Genomic DNA, 13,829 nt, shown 5'->3' with positions numbered 1-13,829 from the left:
AACTATTTCGCGATCATTTGGGGACCCTTCCGGCATCATTTCTGGATGGTTTTCGGGATCCGTGCGGGATCTCGTCGGGGTCATATGGGGACTTTTTCGGGATCATTTGGGGGCTCTTCCGGCATCATTTCTGGATGGTTTTCGGGATCCGTCCGGGACCTCGTCGTGGTCATTTGGGGACTTTTTCGGGATCATTTTGGGGCTCATCCGGCATCATTTATGGATGGTTTTCGGGATCCGTCCGGGATCCCGTCGGGGTCATTTCGGGACTTTTTCGCGACTAATACGGGATCATTTGGGAACCCTTTCGGCATCATTTCTGGATGGTTTTCGGGATCCGTCCGGGATCCCGTCGGGGTCATTTCGGGACTTTTTCGCGACTAATACGGGATCATTTGGGAACCCTTTCGGCATCATTTCTGGATGGTTTTCGGGATCCGTCCGGGATCCCATTAGGGTAATTTCGGGACTATTAGGGGATCATTTGGGAACCTTTCCGGCATCATTTCTGGATAATTTTCGGGATCCGTCCGGGATGCCGACGAGGTCATTTCGGGACTATTTCGGGATCATTTGGGATACCTACCGGCATCATTTCTGGATGGTTTTTGGGATTCGTCCGGGATCCCGTCGTGGTCCTTTCGGGACTTTTTTTCGACTAATACGGGATCATTTGCGGACCCTTTCGGCATCATTTCTGGATAGTTGTCGGGATCCCGTCACGGTCATTTCGGGACTATTAGGGGATCATTTGAGGACCTTTCCGGCATCATTTCTGTATTGTTTTCGGAATCCTTTCGGGATCCCGTCAGGGCCATTTTGGAACTTTTTTGGGGCTAATACGGGATCATTTGGGGATCCTCTAGGGGTCGTTTCGTGACTTTTTCTGTTTTATTTCGGGATCATTTGGGGACCCTTCCGGCATAATTTCTTGATGGTTTGCCGGGTCCATCAGGGTCATTTCGGGACCATTTTGGGATCATTTGGGGACCCTTCCGAGATCATTTCTGGATCCGTCCGGGATGCCGTAGGAGCCATTTCGGGATTTTTTGTTACTTTTCCGGGATAGTTTTCGGACCCTTCCGGGATCATTTCTGGATCTGTGCGGGATCCCATCTGGGTCATTTCCGGACTATTTCGGGATCATTTTGGGATCCTTCCGGAATCATTTCTGTATGGTTTTCGCGATCCGTCGTTGATTCCCTCGGAGCCATTTCGGAACCTTTTCTGGAGTATGTCGGGGTCATTTGGGGACTTTTTCGGGATCATTTGGGGCTCTTCCGGCATCATTTCTGGATGGTTTTCGGGATCCGTGCGGGATCTCGTCGGGGTCATTTGGGGACTTTTTTGGGATCATTTGGGGGCTCTTCCGGCATCATTTCTGGATGGTTTTCGGGATCCGTCCGGGATATCGTCGGGGTCATTTAGGGACTTTTTCGGGATCATTTGGGGGCTCTTCCGGCATTATTTCTGGATGGTTATCGGGATCCGTCCGGGATCCCATCAGGGTAATTTCGGGACTATTAGGGGATCATTTGTGGACCTTTCCGGCATCATTTCTGGATAAGTTTCGGTATCCGTCCGGGATGCCGACGAGGTCATTTCGGGATTATTTCGGGATCATTTGGGATACCTACCGGCATCATTTCTGGATGGTTTTTGGGGTTCGTCCGGGATCCCGTCGGGGTCATTTCGGGACTTTTTCTCGACTAATACGGGATCATTTGCGGACCCTTTCGGCATAATTTCTGGATAGTTGTCGGGATCCGTTCGGGATCCCGTCACGGTCATTTCGGAACTATTAGGGGATCATTTGAGGACCTTTCCGGCATCATTTCTGGATAGTTTTTGGAATCCTTTCGGGATCCCGTCAGGGTCATTTCGGGGCTTTTTCGGGATCATTTAAGGATGGCTTTCAGGATTCGTCCGGGAACCCGTCAGGGTAATTTCTGAACTTTTCCGAGACTATTTCGGGATCATTTTGGGACCTTCTCAAGATCATTTATGGATGGATTTCGGGATTTGTCCGGGATGCCCTCAGGGTCATTTTGGGACTATTAGGTGAGCATTTGAGGACCGTTCCGGCATCACTTCTGAATGGTTTTCGGTATCCGTTCAGATTCCCGTCGGAATAATTGCGGGACTTTTTCGGGATCATTGGGGTCCCTTCCAAAATCATTTCTGGATGGTTTTTGGGATTCGTCCGGCATCCCGTCGGGGTCATTTCGGGACTTTTTCTCGACTAATACGGGATCATTTGCGGACCCTTTCGGTATCATTTCTGGATAGTTGTCGGGATCCGTTCGGGATCCCGTCAGGGTCTTTTCGGAACTATTGGGAGATCATTTGAGGACCTTTCCGGCATCATTTCTGGTTAGTTTTCGGGATCCTTTCCGGGTCCCATCAGGGTCATTTCGGGACTTTTTCGGCATCATTTAAGATTGGTTTTCAGGATTCGTCCGGTATCCGTCAGGGTAATTTCTGGACTTTTCCCAGACTATTTCGGGATAATTTTGGGACCCTCCCAAGATCATTTCTGGATGGATTTCGGGATCTGTCCGGGATGCCGTCAGGGTCATTTTGGGACTATTAGGTGATCATTTGAGGACATCTTCGGCACCACTTCTGGATGGTTTTCGGTATCTGCTCAGGATCCCGTCGGAATTATTGCGGGACTTTTTCGGGATCATTTGGTGTCCCTTCCGGCATCATTTCTGGCTGGTTTTTGGGATTCGTCCGGCATCCCGTCGGGTTCATTTCGGGACTTTTTCTCGACTAATACGGGATCATTTGCGGCCCTTTCGGCATCATTTCTAGATAGTTGTTGGGATCCGTTCGGGATCCCGTCAGGGTCTTTTCGGAACTATTAGGTGATCATTTGAGGACATTTCCGGCATCATTTCTGGATAGTTTTCGGGATCCTTTCGGGGTCCAGTCAGGGTCATTTCGGGACTTTTTCGGGATCATTTAGAGATGGCTTTCAGGATTCGTCCGGGAACCCGTCAGGGTATTTTCTGAACTTTTCCGAGACTATTTCGGGATAATTTTTGGACCTTCCCAAGATCATTTCTGGATGGATTTTGGGATCAGTCCGGGATGCCGTCAGGGTCATTTTGGTATTAGGTGATCATTTGAGGACCTTTCCGGCATCACTTCTGGATGGTTATCGGTATCCGATCAGGATCCCCTCGGAATCATTGCGGGACTTTTTCGGGATCATTTGGGGTCCCTCCCAAGATCATTTCTGGATGGATTTCGGGATCTGTCCGGGATCCCGTCAGGGTCATTTAGGGGTGCGTTCGAGATCCCGTCAGGGTCATTTAGGGAATATATCGGGATCATTTCTGGATGGTTTATGGGATCCGTCCATGACCCATTAAGGGTCATTTCGGGACTATTAGGTGATCATTTGAGGACCTTTCCGGCATCACTTCTGGATGATTTTCGGTATCCGTTCGGGATCCCGTCGGAATCAATGCGGGACTTTTACGGAATCATTTGGGATTCCTTCCGGCATCATTTCTGGATGGTTTTCGGGATTTGTCCGGGATCCCGTCGGGGTTATTTCGGGACCTTTTCGGGGATAATACGCGATCATTTGGGGATCCTCTAGGGGTCGTTTCGTGACTTTTTCTGTATTATTTCGGGATCATTTTGGGACCCTTTCGGCATAATTTCTTGATGGTTTGCCGGATCCATCAGGGTCATTTCGGGACCATTTTGGGATCATTTGGGGACCCTTCCGAGATCATTTCTGGATCCGTCCGGGATGCCGTAGGAGCCATTTCGGGATTTTTTGTTACTTTTCCGGGATAGTTTTGCACCCTTCCGGGATCATTTCTGGATCTGTGCGGGATCCCATCTGGGTCAATTCCGGACTATTTCGGGATCATTTTGGAATCCTTCCGGAATCATTTCTGTATGGTTTTCGCGATCCATCGTGGATCCCCTCGGAGCCATTTCGGAACTTTTTCTGGAGTTAGTCGGGATAATTTAGGGACCCTTCCTGGATATTTTCTGGATGGTTTCTGAGATCCGTCCGGGAGCCCGTCAGGGTAATTTCGGAACTTTTTCGGGACTATTTCGGGATCAATTTGGTACCCTTCAGACATCATTTCTGTGTGGTTATCTGGATAAGTCTAGAATCGTGTCGTTGTCATTTCGGGTTTTTTTGGGACTACTTCGGGAACTTTTGGAAACACTTCCGGGGCGTTTCCGGGTGGTTTTCGGGATCCGTCCGCGATAGCGTCGGGGTCATTTCGCGGCTTTTTCTGGATAATTTCGTTATCATTTTGGGATCCTATCAGATTATCAGCTCATAAAGTTCGTTTTTTTACTCAATTACAAAAATAAAATGCATTAGACAGAAAAAAAATTTTAAACAGATAACTTTATAAGCAGGCTAACGTGAATAGCCCACATATTTCATTTTCTCCTTGCGGACGGGGCCGCGGGTAAAGGCTAGTATATTATAAATGGCAAAGTTTGGATGTGAAGATGTTTGGATGTTTGGATGTTTGTCCAGACGTTTGTCTTTGTGACTCAATCACGCAAGAACGGCTGGACCGATTTGGATGAAATGTTGCACACATATAGCCAATAGTCTAGAACGATCTACTAACTATATATTTTTGAAAAGGGGCGTGGTCCCCGCCCCCTAGGAACAGTTATAATTTAATTATTATATTTTTTCGTCTTTGCGACTGAATCATGCCAGAATGGGTACACGGATTTTGATGAAATTTGGGACACAGACAGTAGTCTACTAGCGAAATTTTTTTCGAACATGGAAAGAGGGATGGGGGTCCCACGACCCCTTCGAGAAATTATTTTTCAATAATTTTTACACATTATAACTTTACGTATACTGGCCTTCACCAATATCAGAGGCTCATAGGGTCAAATAAGTCGAGGGCTTACAAAGTAAGCAGTGACACCCTCCGCCCGCCCCCCCCCCCCTTTCTAGATGGTTTTCGGGATCCGTCCGGGATCCCGTCGGAGTCATTTCGGAATTTTTTCTCGACTAATACAGGATCATTTGGGGACCCTATCGGCATCATTTCTGGATGGTTTTCGGGATGCGTCCGCGATCCCGTCAGGGTCATTTCGGGACTATTTCGGGATAATTTGGGGTACCTGCCGGCATCATTTCTGGATGGTTTTCGGTATCCGTCCGGGATCCCGTCGGTGTCATTTCGGGACCATTTGGGGTCCATTCCGGCATCATTTCTGGATGGTTTTCGGGATCCGTCCGGGATCCTGTCGGGGTCATTTTGGGACTTTTGCGGGATCATTTGGGGTCTCTTCCGGCATCATTTCTGGATGGTTTTCGGGATCCGTCCGGGATCCTGTCGGCGTCATTATGGGACTTTTGCGGGATCATTTGGGGTTTCTTCCGGCATCATTTCTGGATGGTTTACAGGATCCGTCCGGGATCCTGTCGGGGTCATTTTGAGACTTTAACGGGATCATTTGGGGTCTCTTCCGGCATCATTTCTGTATGGTTTTCGGGATCCATCCGGGATCCTGTCGGGGTCATTTTGGGAATTTTGCGGGATCATTTGGGGTCTCTTCCGGCATCATTTCTGGATGGTTTACGGGATCCGTCCGGGATGCTGTCGGGGTCATTTTGTGCCTTTTGCGGGAACATTTGTGTTCTCTTCCGGCATCATTTATGGATGGTTTACGGGATCCGTCCGGGATCCTGTCGGGGTCATTTTGGGACTTTTGCGGGATCATTTGGGGTCTCTCCCGGCATCATTTCTGGATGGTTTTCGGGATCCGTCCGGAATCCTGTCGTGGTCATTTTGGGACTTTTGTGGGATCATTTGGCGTCTCTTCCGGCATCATTTCTGGATGGTTTACGAGATCCGTCCGGGATCCTGTCGGGGTCATTTTGGGACTTTTGCGGGATTATTTGGGGTCTCTTCCGGCATCATTTCTGGATGGTTTACGGGATCCGTCCGGGATCCCGTCGATGTCATTTTGGGACTATTTCGGCATCATTTGGGGTACCCTCCGGTATCAATTCTAGATGGTTTTCGGGATCCGTCCGGGATCCCGTCGGAGTCATTTTGGGACTTTAGCGGGATCATTTGGGGTCTCCTCCGGCATCATTTCTGGATGGTTTACGGGATCCGTCCGGGATCCTGTCGGGGTCATTTTGGGACTTTTGCGGTATCATTTGGGGTCTCTTCCGGCATCATTTCTGGATGGTTTTCGGGATCCGTTCGGGATCCTGTCGGGGTCATTTTGGGACTTTTGCGGGATCATTTGGGGTCTCTTCCGGCATCATTTCTGGATGTTTTACGGGATCCGACCGGGATCTTGTCGGGGTCATTTTGGGACTTTTGCGGGATCATTTGGGGTCTCTTCCGGCATCATTTCTGGATGGTTTACGGGATCCGTCCGGGACCCTGTCGGGGTCATTTTGGGACTTTAGCGGGATCATTTGGGGTCTCCTCCTGCATCATTTCTGGATGGTTTTCGGGATCCGTCCGGGATCCCGTCGATGTCATTTCGGGACTATTTCGGCATCATTTGGGGTACCTTCCGGTATCAATTCTAGATGGTTTTCGGGATCCGTCCGGGATCCCGTCGGAGTCATTTCGGAATTTTTTCTCGACTAATACAGGATCATTTGGGGACCCTATCGGCATCATTTCTGGATGGTTTTCGGGATCCGTCCGCGATCCCGTCAGGGTCATTTCGGGACTATTTCGGGATAATTTGGGGTACCTGCCGGCATCATTTCTGGATGGTTTTCGGTATCCGTCCGGGATCCCGTCGGTGTCATTTCGGGACCATTTGGGGTCCATTCCGGCATCATTTCTGGATGGTTTTCGGGATCCGTCCGGGATCCTGTCGGGGTCATTTTGGGACTTTTGCGGGATCATTTGGGGTCTCTTCCGGCATCATTTCTGGATGGTTTTCGGGATCCGTTCGGGATCCTGTCGGCGTCATTATGGGACTTTTGCGGGATCATTTGGGGTCTCTTCCGGCTTCATTTCTGGATGGTTTACAGGATCCGTCCGGGATCCTGTCGGGATCATTTTGAGACTTTAACGGGATCATTTGGGGTCTCTTCCGGCATCATTTCTGTATGGTTTTCGGGATCCGTCCGGGATCCTGTCGGGGTCATTTTGGGACTTTTGCGGGATCATTTGGGGTCTCTTCCGGCATCATTTCTGGATGGTTTACGGGATCCGTCCGGGATGCTGTCGGGGTCATTTTGTGCCTTTTGCGGGAACATTTGTGTTCTCTTCCGGCATCATTTATGGATGGTTTACGGGATCCGTCCGGGATCCTGTCGGGGTCATTTTGGGACTTTTGCGGGATCATTTGGGGTCTCTCCCGGCATCATTTCTGGATGGTTTTCGGGATCCGTCCGGAATCCTGTCGGGGTCATTTTGGGACTTTTGTGGGATCATTTGGTGTCTCTTCCGGCATCATTTCTGGATGGTTTCCGAGATCCGTCCGGGATCCTGTCGGGGTCATTTTGGGACTTTTGCGGGATCATTTGGGGTCTCTTCCGGCATCATTTCTGGATGGTTTACGGGATCCGTCCGGGATCCCGTCGATGTCATTTCGGGACTATTTCGGCATCATTTGGGGTACCCTCCGGTATCAATTCTAGATGGTTTTCGGGATCCGTCCGGGATCCCGTCGGAGTCATTTCGGAACTTTTTCTCGACTAATACAGGATCATTTGGGGACCCTTTCGGCATCATTTCTGGATAGTTTTAGGGATCCGTTCGGGATCCCGACGGGGTCATATCGGGACCATTTGGGGTACCTACCGGCATCATTTCTGGATGGTTTACGGGATCCGTCCGGGACCCTGTCGGGGTCATTTTGGGACTTTAGCGGGATCATTTGGGGTCTCCTCCGGCATCATTTCTGGATGGTTTCCGGATCCGTCCGGGATTCCGTCGGCGTAATTTCGGGACTATTAGGGGGTTATTTGGGGACCTTTCCGGCAGCATTTCTGGATAGTTTTAGGGATCCGTTCGGGATCCCGACGGGGTCATATCGGGACCATTTGGGGTACCTACCGGCATCATTTCTGGTTGGTTTTCGGGATCCGTCCGGGATCCCGTCGGGATCATTTCGGGACTATTTCGGGATCATTTGGGTACCTACCTTCATCATTTCTGGATGATTTTCGGGATCCGTACGGGATCCCGTCGGAGTCATTTCGGAACTTTTTCTCGACTAATACAGGATCATTTGGGGACCCTTTCGGCATCATTTCTGGATAGTTTTAGGGATCCGTTCGGGATCCCGACGGGGTCATATCGGGACCATTTGGGGTACCTACCGGCATCATTTCTGGTTGGTTTTCGGGATCCGTCCGGGATCCCGTCGGGATCATTTCGGGACTATTTCGGGATCATTTGGGTACCTACCGGCATCATTTCTGGATGGTTTACGGGATCCGTCCGGGACCCTGTCGGGGTCATTTTGGGACTTTAGCGGGATCATTTGGGGTCTCCTCCGGCATCATTTCTGGATGGTTTTCGGGATCCGTCCGGGATCCCGTCGATGTCATTTCGGGACTATTTCGGCATCATTTGGGGTACCCTCCGGTATCAATTCTAGATGGTTTTCGGGATCCGTCCGGGATCCCGTCAGGGTCATTTCGGGACTTTTCGTGACTACTTTGGGATTATTTTGGGACCCTTCCGGCATCATTTCTGGATAGTTTTCGAGATTTGTCCAGGATCCCGTCGGCATCATTTCGTGACTATTTGGTGTCATTTAGGGACACTTCCGGGATCATTTTAGGTCTCTTCGAAACCGGTAATTCAGCACACATGGCCGTGGATTTATGGCAAATTATTCGTAATTAAAATTCGGTATGTTTTATCTTTAATATATCACAGCTTTTTCGTTCTATTTTTAAATGAATCCTGTAACGAACTATTACAACTATAATTAAAATTTTTGTAATATTTTAACCAACTAAATACCCGAAAAAGCAACACTGCTTTCATTTAAAAACTTCTTTTTGGTTTTAGCTAATTGTAGTTTCACTCCTTTGTTCTATGAGTAGTAATTCTTTCACCCCTGTCATATCAATTAATTTAACTTAGAAATAAAATGTATTTTTTTTAATTCGAAAAAAGTGTATTGTACTATTCATGTAAGCGTGCCCATCAGCTCAGTTAGTTCTTTTTTTTTTTACTGTTTTAAAAAATAAAATACATTGACAGAAATAATTTTTAAACAGACAACTTGATAAGCAGGCTAACGTGAATAGCACATATATTTTATTTTCTCCTTGCGGACGGGGCCGCGGGTAAAGGCTAGTATCTAATATCTATCTAATCTAATTATCTAATATATATTATAAATGGGAAAGTTTGGATGTTAAGATGTTTGGATGTTTGGATGTTTGGATGTTTAGATGTTTGGATGTTTGGATGTTTGGATGTTTGGATGTTTGGATGTTTGGATGTTTGGATGTTTGTCCAGACGTTTGTCTTTGTGACTCAATAACGCAAGAACGGCTGGACCGATTTGGATGAAATTTTGCACACATATAGCCAATAGTCTAGAAGGATCTACTAGCTATATATTTTTCAAAAGGGGCGTGGTCCCCGCCCCCTAGGAGCAGTTATAATTTAATTATTATATTTTTTCGTCTTTGCGACTGAATCACGCCAGAATGGCTACACGGATTTTGATGAAATTTGGGACACAGACAGTAGTCTACTAGCGAAATTTTTTTCGAACATGGAAAGAGGGGTGGGGGTCCCACGACCCTTCGAGAAATTATTTTTCATAATTTTTACACATTATAACTTTACGTATACCGGCCTTCACCAATATCACAGACTCAAGGGGTCAAATAAGTCGAGGGCTTACAAAGTAAGCAGTGACACCCTCCGCCCGCCCCCTTTATCTCCCCTCTGGTGTAAAATCCATAAATTGTTATAACTCAATTTAAATTTTCTCCTAAATCAATAGTTTTTGGTATCTGGTACATACAGAACGAGATCTAGACAATTTTGGAGGAACGATCAGTGGTCCTCTCCTCTACTCCCGCCATCCGCCCTCCATCAATTGTTTTTATTAGCACGCTTTTATTAGCTTTACCTGTATGTTTCTATCTAACTTTTTATTCGCTCCAATGCGCCTGCTGCCTTATTAACATGGTTTTATAATTAGCTTCACCTTATTTGTAATCCTTTAAGGGTCATATCGAGACCCTTCCGGTATCATTTCTGGATGGTTTTCGGGATCGGTCCGGGATTACGCCGGGGTAATTTCGGGACTTTTTCGGGACTATTTCGGGATCATTTTGGGACCCTTCCGGGATCATTTCTGTATAGTTTACGGAATCCGTCCGGGATCCCGTCGGGGTTATTTTGGAATATTTTCGGGACTATTCCGGAATCATTTCGGTACTATTTCGCGATCATTTGGGGACCCTTCCGGCATCATTTCTGGATGGTTTTCGGGATCCGTCCGGGATCTCGTCGGGGTCATATGGGGACTTTTCGGGATCATTTGAGGGCTCTTCCTATAATAAATAAGCCAGATGCACTTGTCGCTCTACTGCACGCAACGTATAAAGCAGAGCGACTTATTCCTCTCTTTATATGAACAGCAAACTGCCTATAGGTTGCTCCTTGACTTTTATGGATCGTGATTGCCTCTGCTGGTATCAAAGGAAACTGTCTCCTTTCTACAGTAACTTGGTCGTTTCTTCTATACTGGAAAGTACGTACCACCTTCTCAATTGGGGTCCAACTTGACTAATGAGAATGAGATTTTTTTGAGCGGGCAATCGCACCCACTTCTGGTTCTGAAAACTGTATCCAAAAGTAGTTGGCGTACGTTCGTTACTCTGATGGTTAATTTGCATTAAGCGACCTGCAGCTCCATTTACCAGGCCATCTGAAGTATTAATATTTACTGTAACCATGTATTTTGCAGATGCTTTTAGCTGTCAATGATAGCACATTCCTTGTGTCTCTGATATTTTAAAGATCTGAACTGCTTCTAAAATGTTGAGTGGGCTTTTACAGTGTCTTTTGCGATAGATGTAAACTCTTCCGTGCCAATTTCAGCCAGTCTCATACTATTATAAATTGCAACATCTTAATTAGAGTAGAAGAGGTGAATACAGTCGTTGGGAACAGAATCTAGTCTTGTTTCCCTTGTTTTTATTAAATCAACATCAGCAGAATTCATATTCCCTTCAGACAAGTGGTTTAAGGCGATAGCAAATACTTGGTCTTCTCTTTGGCGCATAATTTCTGTGAGCTCGAAGTAACGAAACAAATCCCAAAAAGGTGCGCCGGTAATCGCACTATATGGATCCGATTGATTTGGTGAGAAAATCCACCTATCGCCTACTGGTGAAAGTTGTTTTAAGTCACCAAACACAATACTGGGTATACCTCCGAAATACTCGCTAGTCCAAAATATTTGCTTTAGACGAGCATCCAGGTATCCAAACATTTTGGCACCCACCATTGATATTTCATCCACTATTATAAGCTGAAGATCTATCAAACTTGAATATATTGCATTAACGGTATCGTTGCTTAATGGGCATAATTCAGCTGAAGACTGATTGATGGGTAAAGAGAAAACAGAATGCAATGTTACTCCATCAATAACAAACGCAGCTTTTCCCGTAGGAGCACATAACAACACTTTAACCGTTTCCGGGTTACTTCCAGGTAAAGTGTTTGCTCGTGTGGTCAGTGACTGATATATAGCGGAAATTAATCGGTTTTTTTCTACTCCAGCACCACCGCCAACATATTCGTAAAATCGTCGCTTAATTTTCATATTATGGTGCACATGGTACGGTCGATAACAGTTCATTTTCTTGTATGATGACAGGCAATCTTATAAGTCTAACTTCGTCTATATTTTGCTCGTCGTTCTGGAATACGTCGACATTATTTCCGATTTCCGGACCAGCTAATGCCCTGAATTCCTCATCCAAGAAAGGAGTCATACTTTCTTCGTTGGTAGCATTTTCTGGCCCTATTTGTTGATACAAGTCCACTAGAATTATTTGTAGTTCATGCTCAGAGAACTTGTCGTTCTTTTTCTTACTCTCCTCTATCATCTCTTTATTGAGGTTACATATTGCTTCAACATCGACTTCAATTAAATCAGAGACTTCGTTGCGCCATGGATAAAACAGAATAACCATTTCTCGAAAATAATCGGATCGAGAAAACTCAATACTAAAACGTCTCCATCTTAATACAAGTGGATGCTTCCTCGGCCTGATTAAACCACTCCCATCATTTAATTCCAGTGGGACTATGGTTATTTCAGAAGTTTCAGCATCTGGCTCCAACTCTTCGTTGGCCTAATTTTCTGCTGTAGTTTGCCTTCTTGTCTTCGAAAAGCGGAAAGAAGCGGCAAAATCTGCAAGAAATAGTTGTTCTAGCTGTCTTGGTCTCTGGATATAATGGTCCAGTAAGTTGGGATCATAAATATCCGATGAATCGCCTGGTAGTCTCTCTATATCTGCTTTCGGTCTTACCATTCGGACTCTCTTCTCAGAATGAGACGTGTTAATGAATATATCACCTTCACTGGCTTCTGAAAGATGGAGACCTAAAATGTTATAGGCTGCTTCTTGGGCGGACACTTCAGAGCCGTTCACGAACTTATTACCAATGTGTTGTAATTTCTGCTTAACTGTATAATTTCCCTCATTTATTTCTTCCATGGCTTGCCGCAATAGCTGAGAAACCCCCCTATTCGATTTATTTATATAATTTATGATATGCAGCAGGCAAAAGCATCAAGTATGAACTGAATGTCCATATTTGCTCTATGCAAACGTAAAATATCACTGTTATAACTATGCATTCAGCAGTCGATCAGAAAATTTCCTTCGGAGAAATATTTGAGGCTTTTCCAAGTTTGACCGAAGAGTCAATTAGTAGTTCTCGTAGGTTTTCGAAATTTCTGGATGTACTAAAAACTCCTCAAAATTGTTTAAGTTGTCGGCTTCATTATGTAGGTTTCAAAAATGTTTAATTTTTTTAAACAAAGCCACATGCTCTTCATTTAGTTCATTTTCATCTAGGGGAAATAAAATTTCAGTCCTAGGCATAGGTGGATAAGGCATGTTGAAGCTACAGACTTGCTGACCTCTTATGTCTCTTAAGCAAGCGCGACCATGTCTGTGTCTTTGATATTCAACATATTGTTGCACGTCTGGATTGTATTCATCCGTTGAAATAAAGCGATCCACAAATTCAATAATGGGTCCAACATTTATAGTTCCATCTATCTCTATTGTAGGTCCATCGCTCAACCAATACATTGCATGACAGTGAGGTGAGCCTCTGTGTTGGAACTCAATTCTCCAGTAAAAATGAGTGAGCACATGTGGCTCGAAAATTTTAGATTTCAACAACTTTACCATCTGTCTGAATCGGTAATCAAAATATCTTGACCATGTTACCGGATCTGTCCTTATCAGGCGAGCTTTTTCCGAATTAGAAAGTTGTGCAGCTTCGTCTTCTGAAAGATCTTTCTTGTCCACAAGTTTGGATAGAATAACCAAAAGTTCTGACCGTTTGGTCTCTGCAGCCGATAAAGTAATAAATAATGTAGGCAAACCAAACTGACGAATCATTGCTAACACCTTTTTTTTCTCTGATTCCCAGAGAGCAGGTGATGATCTAAGTTCTTTTAAAATATGATATCCTTCATCATTTTGGAATAAGTTGGTTACAAAATTTGAGGTACCATGTTTGCTGCCGTAATAAGAGAGGCTCCGGACTTTTTTCTTAAACAAATAGAAATCGCTTCTTTAATGCGATGTAATTCATAATATT

The sequence above is a fragment of the Eurosta solidaginis genome, chromosome 3, assembly GCF_040869045.1.
Source record: "Eurosta solidaginis isolate ZX-2024a chromosome 3, ASM4086904v1, whole genome shotgun sequence".
Lineage (NCBI taxonomy): Eukaryota > Metazoa > Arthropoda > Insecta > Diptera > Tephritidae > Eurosta > Eurosta solidaginis.
This window is presented reverse-complemented; position numbering follows the sequence as displayed.